Source organism: Schistocerca nitens, chromosome 1 (assembly GCF_023898315.1).
Source record: "Schistocerca nitens isolate TAMUIC-IGC-003100 chromosome 1, iqSchNite1.1, whole genome shotgun sequence".
Classification (NCBI taxonomy): Eukaryota; Metazoa; Arthropoda; class Insecta; order Orthoptera; family Acrididae; genus Schistocerca; species Schistocerca nitens.
The window spans coordinates 1,117,072,442-1,117,079,218 of record NC_064614.1 but is presented as its reverse complement, the minus strand read 5'-3'; the positions used below and the strand labels follow the sequence as shown (position 1 = coordinate 1,117,079,218).

The 6,777-nt window shown below is 42.7% G+C and overlaps 1 pseudogene; it reads left to right on the top strand.

Moving 5' to 3' along the window:
* The first annotated feature begins 5,576 nt into the window (after nucleotides 1-5,576).
* LOC126203335 (5S ribosomal RNA) lies at nucleotides 5,577-5,693 on the top strand (annotated as a pseudogene).
* The last annotated feature ends 1,084 nt before the right edge of the window (nucleotides 5,694-6,777 follow it).

Sequence of the window (6,777 nt, the reverse complement as noted above, 5' to 3'; positions counted from 1 at the left end):
AAAAAGAAAAAAAATCTTAAACCACAAACTTGTTAAGTAAAAACACTTCAAAAGTAGCTTAATTCAAATTTCTACTGGGATTGAAACTACTCCACAAATTGTTATAAAGAAATGCATTAAAATATTAAACATCTACACATTAATAAAAATATAACACATAGTGACTAAATGTTACATGTTTTTGTAAACTATTTCTGTCCTCGCGATAACACGAGATATCGACTCCTGGCGTTTGATTGAAGTTTTCACAGATGCTTCTCTCTAGCGAAGATCACCAAGCTTGTGGTTCTGTTGCGAAGGTAGGTTTGACACGTTTGAATGTACTCATGCTTCTTTCGGAAGACACGGTGGTTGCTGGAAATGCAAGAAGAAACGACAGTAATTTCATACATTCAGAGAACTTGTTTTGTAATTCAGTGTTTATAATGGTTTTAAGGAGGTCCTGAAGCAGTAGATGTTTATCCTCTCTGCTATAAATAAACGTAAGTTCTCCTTTCATCTTTTCGCTATCAAAGAAAGAATATATTTTAAGTAGTTTTTCAACTTCACGTATCGGGAAAATGTTTGGCCTACTACAACCTCACAACTATTTCCTTTTTTTTTTGGTCAACAGTCTTCTGACTCGTTTGATGCTGTCCGCCACGATTTCCTTTCCTGTGCTAACCTCTTCATCTCAGAGTAGCACTTGCAACCTACATCCTCAGTTATTTGCTGGATGTATTCCAATCTCTGTCTTCCTCTACAGTTTTTACCATCTATAACTCCACCCAGTACCATGGAAGTCATTCCCTCATGTCTTAACAGATGTTCTATCATCCTGTCCGTTCTACTTATCAGTCTTCTCCACATATTCCTTTCCTCTCCGATTTCGCGCAGAACCTCCTCATTCCTTACCTTATCAGTCCACCTAATTTTCAACATCCGTCTGTAGCACCACATCTAAAATGCTTCGATTCCCGTCTGTTCCGGTTTTCCCACAGTTTTAAGTTTCACGCTATTCTGATTTCTACTACCTCTCATTACCTTCGTCTTTCTTCGATTTACTCTCAATCCGTACTGTGAACTCATTACACTGTTCATTCAGTTCTGCGGATCTTGTAACTCTTCTTCACTTTCACTCAGGATAGCAATTTCATCAGCGAATCGTATCACTGATATCGTCTCACCTTGAATGTTGTAAGGGATCCGTGACCCCATGAACATAGATATTAGTATCTGACGCCTAGGCCGACAGCCGACAGGAGTCGATTGTCGAGCGCTGCAAGAGGTAGTGAGACTAGTGTCGAATGAGAAGTAGTACTAGAGAGACGGGCAAGAATGGTGGTCGAGTGAGTAGTAAACGGCAAATTCACCGGAGTATGACAAATGAGCGCGTCCCCCTAATCGTCGTGGGGTTGATCCTCGTCGATACCGATTCGCGAGTGATACCAAACCAAAAGTGACAAGTGCCGAATTACATGTTTCGCGCCAACCGCATCGGCCAGCAACAACCATGGATTGCAGTGAGGATTGTTGTGAATGTTAACCATCATCATTTCGTGTGACGAAGTACTTAAAATCAGTAACCAATAAAAAGATATAACTGCAATTAAACGTGTGAGGCGAAGGTAGCAACTGCCTCAGAATTTGTGTGTTCGTAGAAAAAACAATACAGTTTGTACATCGCAAAGTTTATGGTTTTTTATAATAGACACACTCTCAATCATTAACTATTCTGTCTCAGAACAGCCGCACTCAGTTGAAATAGCCCCGAAACCACAGCTGAAAAACCGACAGCCTTTCATCCATTAACCACACGGTCATACAATCATAATAGTTAAACTTTTGGCGGCTTCGGTAAATCACACAAAGCTCAATAAAGGACACGGGCGTATTACAATTTTAACTCCGCTCCTGACCCAGTCTTTTATTTCCATCATTCCTTCCTCGATGTACAGACTGAACAGTAGGGGCGAAAGGCTACAACCTTGTCTTACACCCTTTTCAACACGAGCACTCCGTTCTTGGTCGTCCACTCATATTATTCCCTCTTGTACATATTGGCTCAAATGGCTCTGAGCACTATGGGACTTAACAGCTATGGTCATCAGTCCCCTAGAACTTAGAACTACTTAAACCTAACTAACCTAAGGACGTCACACAACACCCAGCCATCACGAGGCAGAGAAAATCCCTGACCCCGCCGGGAATCGAACCCGGGAACCCGGGCGTGGGAAGCGAGAACGCTACCGCACGACCACGAGATGCGGGCCGTACATATTGTGTATGTACCGCCTCTCCATATAGCTTACCCCAACTGTCTTCAGAATTTCGAATACCTAACACCATTTTACATTGGCGATTACTTTTTCCAGGTCGACAAATCCTATGAACGTGTCTTGATTTTTCTTTAGTCTTGCTTCCATTATTAACCGCAACGTCAGAATTGCCTCTCTCGTGCCTTTCCGGTCCTAAAGCCAAACTGATCGTCATCTAGCGCAACCCCAATTTTCTCTTCCGTTCCTCTGTATATTATTTTTGTGAGCAACTTGCAGGCATGAGCTGTTAAGCTGATTGTGCCATAATTCTCGCATTTGTCAGCTCTTGCCGTCTTCGGAATTGTGTGGATGATGCTTTTCCGAAAGTCATATGGTATGTTGCCAGACTCATACATTCTACACACCAACGTGAATAGTCATTTTGACTTTCCATAATGATTTTAGAAATTCTGATGGAATGTTATCTATCCCTTCTGCCTTAACTGATCTGAGGTCCTCCAAAGCTCTCTTAAATTCGCCTAGAACCGCATTCCAGTCCCCTATGACTATTAGATTTTCATATCGCTTTACATACTGTATTACCCTTTCAATATCTTCATACACTTTCTCTGTCTCTTCATCTTCAGCTTGCGACGTCGGCATCTGTACCTTAACGATCGTTGTCGGTGTTGGTTTGCTGTCGATTGTACCTATCACGGGACTCTTCACAGTAACACACTCTCTGCCCTACCTTTCTATTCATAATGAATCCTAATCCCGTTATACGATTTGCTGTAGCTGTTGATATTATCCTGTACTGATTTGACCAAATATCCTTGTCTTCTTTCAACTTCATTTCATTGACCCCTCCTATATCTAGATTAATTCAGATATTCTTGTTCCCCTACCACGTTCAAGCTTCTGACATTCCATACCCCGACTCGCAGAACGTTATCCTGCCGTTGATTATTCAATCTTTTTCTCGTGGTAACCTCAGCTTTGGCAGTCCCCTCCCGGAAATCCGAATGGGGGACTATAACGGAAGCTTTTTCCTATGGGGATATCATCATGACACTTCTTCAATTACAGGCCACATGTCCTGTGGATACACGTTATGTGTCTTTAATGCAGTGGTTACCATTGCCTTCTGAACCCTCATGCCGTTAATGGTTCAAATGGCTCTGAGCACTATGGGACTCAACATCTGAGGTCATCAGTCCCCTAGAACTTAGAACTACTTAAACCTAACTAACCTAAGGACATCACACACATCCATGCCAGAGGCAGGATTCGAACCTGCGACCGTAGCGGTCACGCGGTTCCGGACTGCAGTGCCTAGAACCGCACGGCCACCGCGGCCGGCTCATGCCGTTGATCATTGCTGATTGTTCCGCCATTAGGAGCAGTTTCCCACACCTAGGGCAAGAGAACATTAGTCCGCTCCTCCGCCCTCTTTGACAAAGCCGTTGGCAGTATGAGGGGTGACTTCTTACGCTAGAAGTCTTCGGCCACCATTATTGATTATTGATCTAAATTTAAGCAATGGTGGGTTTCAAACCCGGGACTGAAGACGTTTTGATTATGAACCATAGACACTACCCCTAGACCATGGGTGGTTCTCAGAACAATTTACGAGTTCTGTAAAATTTGTTTTATGAATTTCCTGGAATCTAGGTTCCGTGTTTACGATACATCGGCAATTATTTCGAATGCTAGCCTTCCCAGTTTCTGAATATTGGTTCTGTTTCGTTTCCTGTCGTGTTTGTTCACGTAGGATCAACGAGTGTTCCTTGTGCTGACCTACGCAAATACAGACTGTCGGATTGAATTTACGAAAATATCCCTGTGTGCATGTTCCAAATGATTCGATGATATTCAGATTAGTGAAGACATTTCCAGAGACTGGATCAGTGTGACACAAACGAGGGCCTACAGAGCCTAGTGTCTTAACTGAAAGTAAATTAAATGAGATGGAGGAGGCCTTGGACAGAAGTTCGAGAAACTCTGCGCCCTTTGGCACTGCTGTGTCAAGAGCATCTGCTAATAGAACTGTGCACAAACTGAAATTGAAACTGTACAAAACAACGTTAGTGCGTCAAATGAGGAACTTAGATCCTGTTGCTCGACGTCGTTATTGCAACTGAGTGGTATAGACCTTGCACGAAAGGGAATTGATGCTGAGATTTTTTTTTCTGATGAAGTTTGGTTGCATTTGTTAGGGTACGTAAATTCTCAGAACAATTTACTTTGGAGCTACGAAAATCTTCATGAATAACATCAGCAACCTCTGCATGATATGAAAACAGGAGCGTGGTGTGCAGTAAGTGCAAGATGAATTATTGGACCAATCTTTTTCCACGAAACAAAACGTTCTAATAGGAATGTGAACAATATACCCCATCCATTTCTTGGAGAACTAACACCTAACGAGAAGCTGTACGGTTATTTCATGCAAGACAGTGATTCTATGACAGCAATACCGAGTGTTTTTGATGATAAGAAAGCAGACTGGCCTTGCCGTTCTCCAAATCTAATTCCGTGTGATTTTTATCTTTGGGGGATGTTAAAAGACAAGATGCATTCAACCAATCCTCACACGCCGGAGGCAGCGTCGCGCGATGCACGGTACCCTCCCTCGCGTCTTTCAAGAGACGACATGTGTTGAGCCTAATGCCTTAATGTAAAGAAGTATCTTCCCAGCCTTCATTTTTTATCATATCATAAAATGCTGCTCCCAGGTCTATATAATGAAGAATAATGGTTTGTACAGCGCGTGAATGAAAATTTCACCTCGTTTCACAAGGACTTGGTAGTTTAAATCCCTTTTCCCTCAAAAGTTCACTTCTTTTACTGGTACGGTCAAAGAATACGTGAAATCCTGATTGATTTGCCACAAAAAGTTTTACTTGCGTATGTAAAATACCTGCTCTGACATTACATTTTTAAGACCATCTCTTTCTCGGTCTGCCACTGCTTATGCTTATTTACAATAACTGTAACTGTCCTTCTTTCATGTGTTTAAGATCCATTTCTCCTTATACTGTTCCATTTTGTCGCTTAAGTAAAATATTCTTATTCGTCTCGTGCGTTCTTATTTCTTTTAAGATCGCTCTGTGACAACATTTCACAGATCTTAAGACCGCCCCCGTTAGCTAAGTGGTCAGCGCGGCGGAATGCCACGCCGAGGGGCTAGGGTTAGATTACCGGCTGAGGTAGGAGATTTTCTCCGCTCAGGGACTGGATGTTGTGCTGTCCTCATCATCATTTCATCCCCATATCCGACGCGCAAGTCGCCCAATGTGGCGTCGAATGCAGTAAGTACTTGCGCTCGATGGCCGAGGCAACGGCCTTGCCGCAGTGGATACACCGGTTCCCGTGAGATCACCGAAGTTAAGCGCTGTCGGGCGTGGCCGGCACTTGGATGGGTGACCATCCAGCTGCCATGCGCTGTTGCCATTTTTCGGGGTGCACTCGTGATGCCAATTGAGGAGCTACTTGACCGAATAGTAGCGGTTCTGGTCAAAGAAAACCATCATAACGACCGGGAGAGCGGTGTGCTGACCACACGCCCCTCCTATCCGCATCCTCAATTGAGGATGACACGGCGGTCGGATGGCCCCGATGGGCCACTTGTGGCCTGATGACGGAGTGCTTTTAGTGCTCGATGGCCAAACTTCCCCGAATCCGGGACTCTCGGCCCACATTGCCGTACACTCATTTCCATAGATCATAAAAATTTCATTTCAGCTGATTGAATGCTGATTTTATCTTTCATTATTTCAGTCAAAATCTGATACCACAGACCAAGACAGGTACAGCTGTTGTTTCGTAAAACCTCAGTTTTGTGTCCTTTCTCGTCATTTTGTTGAATTTTGCTTTGTACGTACATTAATTCCGATCGATGCTTAGCTTTGGGTGGCCTGTACTCTCATAACACCTAGTCACATAGTTGTTAACTTTCAGCTCTTGCCTATGTGTGCTAACATTAACGTTGTGATTGTGACAACTTACCTTTTCTGTATTGCACTTTAACAAATGTATTCAATCGAAGTTGGTGGTAACGTTTTTCCACATCCGTACTTCTCTCCATATCACTCCCAGGGTCACAATCACACCTTTCCCCAAAATGTTGGCAGTGTGCTTTGAGCATTGAAAATACACAAATGTATTCACTTTCAGGTAATATGGTAGGCTCGCTGATTAATGAGTCCATGACCTGCTGGGCAAGCTGTCTGACAAATCAAGCATGCATGTCATAACAGTTCCAGGGCATAACTTACAATTATTAAACTTTTGATACACTTCAGGATTTTCAGTGGATGATATTTATAGATTTTATTAACTTCGCATTTTCTTTGACAGGTTTTCAAGGGAGAAACTCACTGCATGTTGATAACACGTATTACGATTCAGAGCAAAACCTGTCTAGTACATTACTTTCATAATTGAATCTGAAGCTTACACAGAATATGTCGCAGTATAAAGAAGAACACATATCTGACTTTCAGTTATAAAGCGAATTTGTCAGCACTGTTACAAT